The sequence below is a fragment of the Eucalyptus grandis genome, chromosome 8, assembly GCF_016545825.1.
Source record: "Eucalyptus grandis isolate ANBG69807.140 chromosome 8, ASM1654582v1, whole genome shotgun sequence".
NCBI lineage: Eukaryota > Viridiplantae > Streptophyta > Magnoliopsida > Myrtales > Myrtaceae > Eucalyptus > Eucalyptus grandis.
Genome location: NC_052619.1, coordinates 58,025,948 through 58,041,268, shown reverse-complemented (window position 1 = coordinate 58,041,268; position 15,321 = coordinate 58,025,948).

Sequence of the window (15,321 nt, the reverse complement as noted above, 5' to 3'; positions counted from 1 at the left end):
GACAAAAAAAGAAATGAAAAAAAGTAAAAAATGTATAAATACATTTATTCTAATGTCAATTTGACTTATGTGTCGAAAATTTCACAAAATTTGATTAAAAACATTGATTTCTGAATTTTTTAGTTTTAGGTTCTAAATCGATCAAAAATAAAATTACTTTTATTCTAGTCATAATTAGGTGTAGTTCATTCCTTGATATTTGATTTATAGACTATCTGAAATCTGCTTGCGCATTCAATTTTTGTGATTTATCGAGTCAAAATACGAATTGTCGTTTTGAGCCCTAATTAGGGGATGAAAATTGATCATTCATAACTTACGAACGGAATATTGTTTCTCACTCATTTCCTTAAGATAAGTCCAAATTCGAAATCAATTTTATGAAATTCACACCAAAACTTATCAATTTGAAGAATTTTATCCTCACGGGAATTAGAAAATCAAGTAATTAAGCTTCAATAGACAAAATTCAAATTGACTCATTAATGGCTATGGTTTAATTTCATGAATCTAGGTCCAATTTTAATATTAGGCTTAGATCCATTTTTGACCTAAGCTTGAGCGCTTCAATTCAAGGTTAATTTGAATACAATAAGTGATCCTACATATGGTAGCTCATTAGATAGGGCAATTGTGACACTAATTAAGTTCAATTTTAGTTAATTTGCCATTTTGCCCATTGAATTGCAAATTTTACCATTTTAGCCATTTAGGCCCAATTTAAAGCACTAATGGTTTCGATTCGTTGTTTTTCATGATAATTATTCAATTACGTTAGTTAAAGACCTCTAGATCACGTTCATAAGGTTTGATTAGTTTAATTGTATCTTAATTGGCCAATTTCCTCTTAAAAATGATAAAATTCCTTTCAATTTGGTCATTTAGGGACCAAATTGCATAAATTTAGACTCACAAGGGTTTCAAGTGGATAAAACAGCCGCAACCGAAACAAACCGGTTAAAATCCGGCCGAACCAAACCAAACCAGTCTGATCGATCTAACCTACCGGTGGGACTGGTTGGTTCAGGCCCTTTCCGGCCGGTTCCGACCTTCGGCGACCAATTCTAGAACCCTCTTAATGTCAATTTCACTTCTACACCTTCAATTTCTCAAAATTTTATAAATTGACCCTCGAATTTCATCAAATTGCAAATTAACCCATAATAAAACTTTTTGATGCAATTCTCGATTTTAGCTTGGGTTTTTGCAAATCAAATCCATTAGATTAATTACCCAACACCTCAAGATCATGATAGAGCCTTCGAATCGATTTTTGACTGTTAGATTGAAATTTCGACCGTCAGATCAAATCGAAGGCTGAAATCGCTTAATTTGGAGTTTATATAAATAAAAAATTTCTCCATTTTCTAGGGAGGAGCTTCATTTTGTGCTATTTTTTCTCTCTCCTCAGTCTCTCTCTCTCTCTCTCTTGTCTATGTTTTGGCGCCAACAAAATCAAATCTCTCTCTCTTTGCTAGTCCGACAATTTCTCTCTCTAGTGAGCCATTGTCGTTGATTCAAGCCCCCGTCGGCGGCATTCCTGCTTCGGATCTCACCAATATGTCCCCAAGCTTCTCAGTCACCGGATTGAGGTCTAGTCCTTGTCAATTAGTCACCGAAAGAGCACCGGTGACTTGATCTACTTCGGCGGTGTCCAAACCGGTCTAGTTTTGGACCGGTTCTGTTTTATCTCGCTCCAAGCTGTTCAGCCACCTTTTTAAGCTATTACTTGCTGTCTGGATCTAGTCCTTGACGATTTGTAGAGGTTTGATCAAAGTTTTGGCAAAAAAATTGATTGATTTTGATCAAAATCGACTAAATTGCGATAAAATGTAATTTCTCAGATTAAACAGCCGAGACTAGTATTCAATTTTAGGTAAATATATGATGATTAGATGCGAGATGATGGATTTGGATGATGTTTTGCTGCAATTGAATGCTTTTGTATGAAGAACTTGAATGATTATAGTTGATTAGCCTAAATTTGCAATTTCGCTATCCTAGGACTAACCTACTGTTTTGGCCAAAACGAGGTTCGAAATTACCTCGTTTCAACTCAAGTCCTCTTAAGATTAGATAATAGACATCCCTAGTTTCAAAAAGGTAGGTCTCACGCCCCAATTGAGCGTCGTTTAACTCTCAAAAAATATCTTCGAAGATGAGTGATTTTGCTGTAGTTCAGTTGGATTTTCAGTTTTGTTTTTGCTCCGAAATGAGACTTTACTATTTTTGTGTAGGCTTCTGTGATGATTTTTAGATAATCTTTCCTTCATGAGTTTTATTCCAAATCCTTTTACGCACATCCTGTAATTTTTTCATGATTTTTGTATGTGCTTAACTAGATTAGATTTACTCAGATCTAAGCTTAGGTCAATTTGTTTCGTATTGATATTTGATTTTGTCATTTTTGTGTTGATTTTTGTTGAGTTATGAAAGAACTTTCCTTCATGAAAGTTGCTCTAATTGTGTGGAGAATATCTTATAATTTTTTCATGATTTTTTGAATGTGCTTAACTAGATTAGATTTACTCAGATTTGAGCCTAGGTCTGTCTATTCCGTATTAATATCTAATTTTGTTATTTTTGTGTTAAGTTCTAGAAGAACTTTCCTTCATGAAAGTTTCTTGTAATTGTGTGGAGAATATTTTTTAATTTTTACATGATTTTTGGATGAGTTTAATTACATCAAAATTGATTAGATCTGAACATAGGACAATCTGTCCTACATTGGTCCGAATTCTCTTTTAATTAAATTGAGTTCACAAATATACCTATTTTATCTCAAATCCTTCATGGGAGTTGAAATACATGATACATATATTCAACTGATGCATGCTTTACAAATTCTTGACATTGGCAAGTGAGTCAATTGCATGAGTTAAGGTTAAAATGTGCTACAATAGTACATAGTTTAAATATGCATTTCTGTTTTGTCATTTTTTCTGTGATACGTGTGATCACATTTAGGTTTTGAATCCTTAAAAAGAAACGTTCATCATTGCATGTTTTGTATGTAGAATTTTTTGTAAAATTTTTGCACGTCTTGAGATGGCTGAAATTGTGCACGTTCTGTGAAATCAATACTAAAATGAAATCTTGCCATATATGCAGCTTACCATGCTTGTTTGAGATACTTAGAAACTAAATTTTGAGATAATGTTTTCTTGGCACTTAAACTACATATTACAAGGTTTGAGTACATATTCATGTCATTGCGTTTGAATGTCATTTTGCATGTTAAATTTCTGCCATCTTGTTTTGTCATTGAATTGTATGACACCTTCTCATACTGACTTAGAGTTACATGATTAGCCAAATTATTTGTTGCGTCTAATTCTAAGTCACATGTGATCTTTTCATGCTATTTGTGCATTACTTAAATGATTTTGAGATTTATTAATACATGTTTGTGTTCTGATTTTTAGTTACCAACTTGCACACCTTTTGAAATCTTGATCTTAGAATACCTAATTGACTTAGTTGGAACTTGAGCCCTTCTAGGAAGTTGAAAAGCACACTTAGAAGTTTCTAATGCCATTGATTTCATGTTAATCGCTCATTGTTTGGACCATTTTTCATTTTTTCAAAACTAGATTAAAATCTGGATATGGGATCAAATTCGGACCCTCGTTCTAACCCTTATTTGGACAGACTTTTGATAATTTTATTCCATTTTTTTTTCTATTAGGATTTTTCACTTGGCCTCTAAACAAAACTTGTTCGTCGATATATTGACTACGTTGTGTGAAAATTTGGTGATTTTTAGACTTGTTTTGATAGGACGAATCATTGCGATATTGGTTAAATGTCTTGCCGATTTGACAAATTTCTAACATGTTGTTGCTCGCTGTCTGATTATTGTAAAATCATGTGTAGCTTGTTTAGGAAAGCTTTCTTTGTGAAATTTTTTCATTATCATGTCGTACATATTATGAAATTTTTCCATAGTTAGATTGTCAATGGGTATTGCTCAATTTTGTTGTCGTTACATACTTGTTTTGAAATTTCCTAATATAAATATGATTGTGATTGTTTAGTTATACCTTTTAGGTTAGTTTGTGCATGAAATTAGGCCATGCTATCTTCATAGAAGTTGTTTTAAATGCTTTGATTTTTGTTGTTAAACAATTGACGTTTCTTAAAAACAATTTCTAAGAAGTTTTTCTATAAAACTTGATTTGGCTTAAGAAAAAATTATGGTTTGGATCATATTCAAAATATCTGCGATGCTTATGAGTGCATTTATGTGAGCCCCAGAATAGCCTTGGCAATTGAATATGTTCCATAGCCTAGGTATTATTTGATTCTAAATATTTTAAAATCTTTTTAAAATCTTGATTTGACATCGCGAAATTTTCGATTTGAATTGTATTTAAAATGCCTGTGATACTTATGAGTGCATTTATATAAGCCCTGGGCTAGCTTTGGCAATTGAGTACTTTTCATAATTGAGACATCACTTTGTCTCAAAACTTTTCTTGGATGATTTCGAAATGCGTTTTTTGAAATATCACATATACCCATCACACCTATAGTCATACTATCCATTAGAAATGTATGTGTTTGTGATTGAATAAGTAATCCGCCGACGGCTCACTCATTTGTTTGATTAGTTGAGAAATAAGGTCCAAAAGACCTACATGCATGTTTAAATTTTTGCAATGCATGTGACTTTCAGATGAATCGTAGGGTCGATGCATAATATCGAGTGAAAACCTTGGGATCACATAGATCACTTGGTTATGAGACTTATAAACGTTATTGGTCATGCGAGAACAAAATTGGTCAATAATTGCTATATGTCATAAAAATGGATTGGGTAGGTGTCTTAGTGGGACCCTCTCATGAAGGATAAAGATTGACCCTGAGACTCCAAAATTCAACTTTCATATTAAACTTTCTTTAAATGATTGGTCTTGACACGATGTCGTGTTTTTTTTTTTATTGTTTTGATGTGTATGCTTGTTTCTTTCCATTGTATGCACCTAGTTATAGGTTTTTAGATTAGGTTTAGATTAGAACCTTGAAAATGGAGAGAGTGTGAAGACGGTGAAGGTCGATGTCCATTCCGACCATTATCATGTATTATTCATTTCCCCCAAAATATGTCTCGAGTTCTCTTTGTTGTATAAAGCTGGGCGAGTTGCGGGTTTTCTCTCTTCCTCATATCTTTTTTCCAACTGTGTTTCTTTTTTTATATTTTTTAGAATTGCATGGTAAATTTACTACTTTCCTTGATTGTTTACTTACTGTTTCGTAATTTCAATTTCATTGATTGCTTTCTTTTCTTGTTTTCTAGAAATACAATAGTATGAAAATGACTATTCACGCATAATCGCTTAGTTTAGGACTAACAAACTCGAAAATGTAAGAAGAAATGCATGTCCCGAAAATGTAAGAAGAAACACATGGACATATTAGGAAAATACAACATACTGTTTAGGTACCAAAAGGGCGCTAATAGAAATATTAGTATAACCCAAGTTAGCGAACCTAGATATTTGGTTGCATAACAATCAAGGAAACACTCCTGACCATCGATTAAGCTTTCTAGTCGACCCTTAAAGCGAGACTAGTGGTGACTCCCGTCTTATTTTTAGGTTGTCATAAACAACTAAACCATATAAATAAACTTGTCGCGTAGGGTATGAGTTTCAATGAAACTCATCATAGTTTAGCATACTCGATATGGAAGTACTTCAACATCCTTATGGGTGAAATGTACATTCGAGAAGGCTACTATGGTAAAGATGCCCTTAAATCCAATATCCACACCCAACCTCTTCTCTCGAGGTGGATCGTGACATTTCGCTATCACGCAGGGTACGAGCTTGGGAGAGCCCGTGATCTCATGAAGAGAACTCATGAAAGGCTTGATCTGAAAGGCGATGTGATAACGTCTTTTGGAACGTGAGCCATGAGGGAACTCATGTGATCAAGTATCCCTAAATCCGAAATTTCCCCCTTTTTCTCTCTTTGTGATGGTAAGGGATTTAAGGCGGCGAGATCGGGTCGCGACAGTTGTCACGGTGTTTAATTAGAGTCTACAAGTCCTCTAGGCATTCGAGTCTCCAGCTGAAAACCCTGAGCTCTCTTGGGAACTTGGGTCCACCATTGCACCACTAGGAGGGTCAATTGTACCCTCGCCAAAAGCGATTTCTAACACCGACACAAGGATCTTAGAATTCTGTAGGGGATCTTCTCTAGGTCCATTGTGCTCGTGGCTATACCACGCTTTGAATTGATGGGGTACCCTCCGAGGTAGATCCGCATCAACCCAGACAATGGTCCTCACAAGTTCATAGACCCAAGCTCCTTGGCCCTCGGGAAGAGGAATTTTAGTGACTTGCTCAATGACCCTCTTGGGCTGGCCAAAACGCTCTGGAGTAGCAGCCATCTAAGGACCTGAAAATGTTGAGCTTACGACGAGGTGAGACAATGTCTCAGCAAGTTCACTCCTTAAACTCCGACTAGGAAGGAAATACGCCTAAAGGCAGTCTATGCACACACAAGACAAATGACTTACCTTGCCTTGGTTCCTTCCTGCAAGTCAGTACAATTCATATACTCAACCATTCCATTCAATTCAAATCAAATCATCGATCCATCGATCCACTCAGTCAATCAATTCAATTCTACATAATTGATATGATCCATATCATCTATCAATCAATACTATCTATCAATTCAGTACCATCTATCAATCATTACCATTTATTAATCAATCGATTCAATAATTGCTCACACAAGCTGAAGTATAGACGATAATAGCTCACAAGCTAATATAGATACATAGTAGCTCGCACAAGCTGATATATAGATCGTTACTCTTACAAGCTGATAAATGATCATTGCTCATACAAACTGATAAGGTATACTGCTCTTACAAGCTGACATATCAAGCTTATATAGGCTGATATAGTATACTACTCTTACAAGCTGACGTGCAATAATGCTCTCATAAGCTGACATACAATATCTTTCTTTTAGAAAATTTAACTATTTATATAGTCCACAAAGACATTTTCGGCGTTAAAAATTGACGCTCGGTATTTTCTAATTAAAACGCCGAAATTCCACAATTTTGGAATAAATATCCATAATTACAATTTCCACTTAATTTGCACAAATTAGCATTCAATTAAATAAACTAAGCACACTATTGCAATCATCATGAAATTCCGGTCATCGGCTATCCCGGTATAATTTCCGGAAAATAATAATTAATTAAATAAATACCCAAATTAATTAAATAAATGCAATTAATTACCAAAAATAGAAACTTAAGTCGGAAATGCTTAATTAAAAACTAAAACGAGCTCGGAAAATTTCAGAACCAATCTAGATAAATAATACGTCTTATCTAATCTCTAATTAAGCCGATCTAACCACCTAACATGCACAAACAAAAAATTAAATCGTTAATCCGTTCTAACTAACCACATAAACTATACTTAGCCTAAACTAATTAACCCTTAAGGATCATTAACTCCCTAAGCAGAGTTTAGCAAGTAAACTCACCGGTTTAGCAATCCGGTGAGTCCATGATGACGGCAATGCAGAGACGGGCGACAAACCTTCTAGCGGTGACACCCGACAAAGCCCCAGAAGAGGCCTAAAATGGGCCTTGAAGCCCACGAACCCTTGATGGATTTCGATTCTATCCAAGAACCGAAATGGCTAGGCCAAGCGACTAAACAGGTTGGAAATGACACGGGACGAGCGGACGGAGCTGCAGCGGTGGACGGCGTCGACGAGGCTTTGACTGAGCCCTATGGTGACTAGGGAGGCTTGAGGACACAGATGGAGTCGTAGCTGGAGTGGGACGAGTGCGCGGGACACGTGGGCTCGCGTGAGGGCGCGACCGCGTGCGAGCAGCAAGTGACGACAGTAGGGAGCTCGGCGGGCAGTTTTGTGACGGCAGGGGGGAACTTGGCTAGTTTCCTCTAGTTTTTGGGAGCCCAAAATGGCCTACAATGGGGAAAGTAGCTCCGTTGAAGAAGAAGGGGACAACAGAAGGTTAGAGGGTCCCTCTTAGCCTCCATTCTATCTCTTTGTCTCTTGGCAAGGCCCCACCAACATTGGCTGTCTTTCTCAGCCAATTTGCAGCACAAAAATCCCTCTAGAACAATCCCCAAGTGGTCCAAGAGGTTTAGGGGACCATGGCCTACGAATTTGAACACATTTTTCCCCAAATTGAGTTCAATTTCTCTCCAATTGGACCTAAATCGGTCCCCATAAATTCCACTAAGGTGCCCACACTTCAATTCACATTTTTCCTTGCCGATTGAACCAACTTGAATCCCAAAAACGTGATAAAAAATGGCCCTCGAATTTTTCCGATAAAAAACGGCCCTACTTTGAATTTTTGCCAAAAATCTTAGTCTGTAGAAAAATCTTCAGAAGATGAGTCGATGGTCCTAAAATAAATCGTGACATGACAAAACTTATCGGGTTCAAATTTGCGATTAATTTCAATCTGGTATGATTTTAGCATAACCTAGCATATCGGGTAGCTTTTAAATTTTTTTACTTCAATTGACTCGTGGTTGATTATTTTCGAGCCACATTGTACATTTTCGACACATTGGCAACTCTCAGTTGTCGTGAAAATCTCGAGATTTCAAATGCGGATATAGGGTACCAAAACGACAAAAAAATTGGTCTAGTGCCGATTGATGAAAATTTTGCAATTAGGTATAATCACCCACATTTAATCACATGGCTCAGTCGAGTAGACCTATCTCCAGTCTCTAATCGATTTTTAACTGTGCCGTAATGACCATTGCAGACCAGCACGGTTGAGTAGTCGATTTCTAGTCGAATTCTCAAGTTTATTGTGTTAAAATCTCTTAATGGCTTCATCAGATAAACTAGTTATCTCGTGAGTGATCAGCTCAGAGAATAGAACTATAAGCGTGTCGATGAAAAGCCCGATTCATTCAATTGAAAACAAAACCTGAAATTCAAGATGTCACAACATCTACGGTTACACTTCATCCAAATACAATACATGGTTGCTAAGAAGGATACCTTGAGGAGCCACGCTTCCAAATCCTTGCCCTTTGTGGCTCTTATCATTAGATGAAGTTCAAAATCCCATCCTCTTGAAGAATGTCAGATACCATTCTATTGAGGATACCTTGCCATATACTCCCAGTCTAGTTATACTCGAAGAATAAATGAGTTCACTCTTCTATACTAGACATGTAAAAGTTATATTGAATATCAATTGGAGGCTTCCATTGTGATATAGCTATTGCCGTTGTATTGACTCTATTAAGTGTCGGTACATAACTTGCTCAAGCATCAGATTATTGGTTAAGTTTGTAATATTTGAATGCCTTTGGACAATTTTCAGAAAATTATTTTTCGGGAATACATTTTCCACATTTTTTGGTGTTTGGTTTGATTAAAAAAATAAGTCAATGGAAAAAAGGTTTTCCTACAAAAGCTTAAGTTCGAAAAATGATTCCCTTTGAATGAGCCAGAAAAAAATTATCCCAAATATTTTCCTAGTCTTTGGGTCCTTGGTTAATAAAAAATTTGTTTAAAAAATAATTTAAATATATATTTGAATTATTTTTATTTATAAAATAAAAAATTATTAATTTTCTTTTCTTTTTATTTTTTTCTTTTTCTTTTCTTTCTTTTCCTTTCTCCTTTATCCTCCATCAATCTTGTGCCTCAGCGACAACCAACGCCCTAGCGACTGGCCATGACCCAGGTCAGCGAGCTTGAGGCTCAATTGATCTAGGCAAGCCCGAGTTGGTCGAGGCCATTGAGCTCAGGGTTCACTAGATCCAAGCTATGATGCACCGAATTTCGTCCAACTAATTAATTATTTGTGATGAATCTTATTAGTATAGATGATTTAATTCAATGGATGAACTTAGGGCCCAAGACAATTTAATTATGCCTTGTATGATTATTGTATGACCTAAGTCTTACTATAGTACCTAATTTAGTCTCTAATGTGCATGAATTAATATCGCTAGCCACCTAGGTCTTATTTACATGAAATTAGGACACACTGACTAATTTAATTCAATATTGCCGACCCCTAGCCAATTACAAGCCATGCAAAAATGGCTAAAATTCCTAAATATGCTTAAAATAGCCTAAATTAGGGTCATGATGAAGACTATTCTCCTTGGCCACTAAGATTTCATGCAAGAAAAGTCTTGAACAAGCCTAGATCTTCCTCCTCATCATTTCCTCTAAGTCAGCCCCTACTTCTTATTCATTTTTCTTCCTCTCTCATTTCTTTACTCTCTCTCTCTCTCTCTCTCTCTCTCTCTCTCTCGTTCCCTCCCTCTCATCGAAGTTAACCAGCAACCTCAAGACTCTCAAGCTGACGGCAAGCCTAGGAGAAGGAGACCGAAGTGCTAGGATCATCAAGGCAAGGAGAAGCAGCATTCTCCTAATCCCTTCGATCTTCTTGGGACTTGGTTTTGTAGAATAGGAATATTTGTTGTTGTTCCCCATGTTTGTTTGTTTTTGTGGCTTTGCATGTGTGCTGTGATGATGAAATAGAGCTGTTGAGATGCTGTGGAAGTGTCTTTTGAAGGAAATAATGACATGCATACTGGTTTTGAGGTTCAGATTGTGCTGCATGTGGTTTTGGTACTTGTGGCTAGCTTGTAGGATTTTTTCTATGATCTATGATTGAAGATATATGTTGCATGTGCTCTGTATGGTTTGATGGTTGCCCTATGAATTCGTGGGATCCATGCGGTCCAAGAATTACATGAAATCGTGTATTGTGGATTGGATTTCCTGAACTGGGAACCACTAGACCTTCTCTGTTTGTTAATTTTACGGAGTTTGTCTTGATTTGAATTTGAGGCAACTTTCCACATGAAAGTTATACAATACATCTTGATATATTTTTTCTGAGGTGATATGGTTGGTACGAAGGTCTACTCATTTACAGTGTCTGATCAGGCCAATGTAGTAGGAATGATTGTCTTCCAACATTCTGATTTATAACATCCATATTTCTAGATGTTTTTGACATGTTTAAGATTGTGAGATGAGTATATCTTGAAGATCGGTCGCTCTATTCCAATGAACCAAATTCTTCGTTACTTTTTGCAACTTGCTGCTCTTTATACAAATTGTGTTGGACTTAGTTTCCTTATGAAAAATGTTTGTTAAGGTATTCTCTATAGCACATTAAAATTTTAGAATTTTTCAAGTTCATTTATCATGATTTTGATTTCAATTTCCGCGGCGGTGCAATTCTGGTCAGTTTTGCCTTTGGTCTGAGTTTTATTAAATTTCTATGGGAAGACTATGGAATCTCAAATTGTGGTCTACTGATGATAGTAACTGCATTCATTTGGCTACCCAATGGAATATATTTGGCTTTAATATAAAACCATTTTTTTCGTGGAATTTAAGCTAAAAATGTGAGGATTCTTTTTTTAGTGTGTTGTGAGTCAGTGAATTGTTTGTGATGACTTAGTGGTCATTTCGGTGTCATATGTATCACATGGGGTACATTGTATAGTGTATGATTGCCATGTCATTGCATTAGTGCGATATGCCTATGATACAAGAGATGGATTGATATATGTAATGCCCAAGGCTGATGGACCTTGGATGCCTAATGATGTCACGGAGTGGATGCCAGAGGTGAATGCCTTAGCTAACAACCAAGATGCCCTGGTTGTAAGTAGGGATGCCTGGGCTGGTAATAAACTCCGGAAGTCTTGATGCTAAACTCAAGAGCCCAACGATGGCCTGAAGTGGATGTTAGAGGTGAATGCCCTAACTAACAATCAAGATGCCCTAGAGTAGGGATGCTTGGGTATGGGAACTGTGAATGCCCAATTAGTGAACGAAAGGTCATTGCTAAAGCCGCCTACATGTATTGGTAGAGCAGTGAAACGGGCTTGGACCCGAATGATATTGTGCATGACAAATGAGAAGTGTGGTGCATCCATTGCATAGTAGTGTGACCCATGTGATTGAACATGACGCGTGTTGCATAAATGCATGCTGGCACTACTCATGTGACTGTAAATGGCTTGAGGTATGTCATGTGCTCATACTTGTGTGTTTGCTTACTTGGATATCAGTTGTGTCCTAGGAATCAAGAGTCAATTAGATTGAGTGATTTATGAGTTTACTGTTTCTCTTGCTAAGCGTTAACTCACTCCTATTGTTATTTTTTAGATTTATAGCTATGCCGCCATTCCTTGCATCCCCCATCTCCCACTATGGAGCACTCGTGGTGTTAGAGGGCGAGCACCATAAGTTCACTAACTTGGATTTTCCAAGCACAATGTTTGTTCGGTACACAACTGTATTATTAGGGCCTGCATGTTTGTGTTTCTTTTTTTGTTCATGAACATATTTTCTATTTTTTTGTTCCGGGAACAAAAAAAAAGAACAGAAACGCGTTTGATTGCGTTTTTGTTGAAAATATGTTTTTGTGTTCGGAAACAAAATTAGAACAGAAATAAGAAACAAAAAAAGTTGTTTTTTTTTTTGTTCCGAAACACTTTTGAAGAACAAATTTTCTCTCTCATTTCTTTTCTTCTCTTTTTTTTCCTTCTTCTTTTTTTTTCTTTTTTTCTTTGGCCGGTCGCTGGCCTCGGCCATGGCCGGCAACTGGCCGTCGAGGGTCGGCGAGGCCAAGCTTGCCCAGACAAGGTGAGGCCGAGCCTCACCGGCGCGGGGCGAGGTTCGGCAAGCTTGGGCTCACCCGGATCCGGCGAGGCTAAGCCTCGCCGATGGCCGGGCGAGCTCGGCCTCGCCGGATTTGGGCGAGGCCGCCGGCCCTCATCGGCTGGTCGTCGGCCATGGCCGAGGCCAATGACGGCCAAAAGAAGAAAAAAAAAAAAAAAAAAAGAAAGAAAAAAAAGGAAAAATAAAATAAAAATATTAAAAAATTAAAAGAAACAAAAAAAGAATACAAATTTACCAAACTTGTTTCTATTCATTTTTTATTCCCGAAACAAGTTTACCAAATGCGTCTTTCTAGTAAAAAATTATTCCCTAGAACAAAAATAGTTTTTTCTATTTCTGTTCCCCGGAACAATTTTGAACAGAAACATAAACAAACGCACCCTTAGTGGACATAGGACAGCCTAACCTGATTTCTTACCGTTTTGTTGCCATATTTGTGTTGATGGACGGTCAGCTGATAGTACCTGGTGTAGGTAGTGGGGGTGATGTAGAGGAGCAGGAGTTGGTGTAGGTCGGAGCTTGGAGGAGGATTCATGCTTGTTTGTTTGACACGATTGTAACTTTTTGGGGCATAGGATCGTGTAGTTGGGTTTGATGGATGGATGGAGGGTAGTGAGGTGTATAGCCGGGTTAAGGCGATAGACATATTTTGGAGTTCTTCCAGTTAGGTCCTCTCATTTGATGTACATTCCGACGGCCGATGTAAATATGAGTATGTAAGTAAAGAAAGCATGATTCCCTTTACTATTGATGTTATGAATGACGCATGTATAATTCATGTTATAAATGCTAACCTTTAGAAAAGACTTCCGCTTGTGTGATAACTTAAAGTAAAGACATAATAGGAATTGGCGATGTGGCAGATTGGGACGTCACACGAGCGAGGTCGCCGCTAACTTGATCTTGGCGAGCTCAAGCTTACCTAAGGCCGGCAACTCGTGGGTCACCAGCTTCCACCAGTTCAACGCTCGCCCGAGGTTGACAAGTTCAAGCTTGCCATGGCTGGCACTACAAGTCTTGAACCAAAATATCCCCAATCATTTAGAAAACAAAACATTATAAATGATTAAAATAAGGACAGCGCTATATCCACCTCTATATGACTAAATCCACATAAATTTCACCTAAAACACAAAATTACCCTCTACATTTAATTGCAATTCAAATCGATGGTCCTAAATTTATTTACTTTCCTTTTCTTTCTACCATTAGTCATGAATTTCATATGTTTAGTTTTGTTTATTGTAGATTTTTATATATATTAAAGGCATGATGTCTTTTTTTTTTTTTTATTGTAAGATATTGATTCCGTAAAAAATTGTTTTGTCAAAAATTGAATTTTCCAAAAAAGAAAGTTCACTTCTTTTCTATGTTGTCGATTAAAATTATGGATAAATTTTTAAGTAGATGTAATTTAATTAAATCAAAACATTGCATAAAGTAAGAATTTTTTTTTTTTGGAAAATGCAAATGAAATTTCATTATTTTGGATTGACGAAAGTTAATGTCATACATGAATCTTTAAAAAAGAAATATCAAGATACCTCATTGTGCATATTATTTTTGGTATACTCCTAGATATTCCTCTAATGTATTACATGCTCCGTATAAAACTATCTCGCCGATATAGTAAGAAAAATATAAATGTTTGATATAGTCAAAACAGAGACTTGACATATATTTTAGACTAATGAAATTAATAAAAAATTTACTTAGAAAGTGAGCTTTTGATATAAGATAAACAAAAAATAGAGAGTTTGTTATAAGATCAATAATGAAGGAGAGACTTTTCAATTTCATACTATATCAAAAAATATCTTTTTTCCTTCCTATTAGTAAGATAAGTTTACATGTAAAACGTTATATGAATATATGAGAATTTACTTTTCTTTAATATGCTAAAAAATGAAATTTGTGAAATGTTTAATTATGGTAACTATACTAAATAAAAATTAAAAAGAAAATAGAAAAAAGGAGTGGGGCCCTTTCCTAAAACTGCAAATGAAAAATTGATGCCAGTTTATCTTTTCAGTGCAAATGGAATGGATTTAATCAGTTAGGGGTAGAAATAGCATCACCCTAAAATAAATGGAGTTTATTTTTAGGCAGATTTTTTACCAATCAGTTGAGTGGAAATGAACATCAAAACTCGTTTCCTATCTTCGTGCGACATGATTATGTTATTAACTCAAAATAACTCTTTTGATCGTGTTCATTCATATGCATTACACAGTCATTCAATAGTACCTATATATCTTGTCTGGGCTGATACATTAAATTGCAACTTCTATGGTGATGAAAGAAGATTATCATCAATTACGTGGCTAAAGTTAAAAATCAATTACTCGAGTCAGCATCACCCAGCCTGTCACGGCTTCAAAAAAGGAACAATTTCACTTCAGTCAAATTATTCGAATAGAAAATAATCTGAAAGACGAAAGAAGTCGATCGTCATCGATCGTCATTCAACAGATGTGCATTTCCCGTAGCCAGCTTTGCATCTCCAAGCAACGAGTCCCGCTCAGCGTCATTCTGAATAAAAGAATGTAGGAGTGAGAGTGACATGATCTCTCACGTTACCTTATTTTACATGGTCATGGTCTCCCCGTAGAAAATTATATA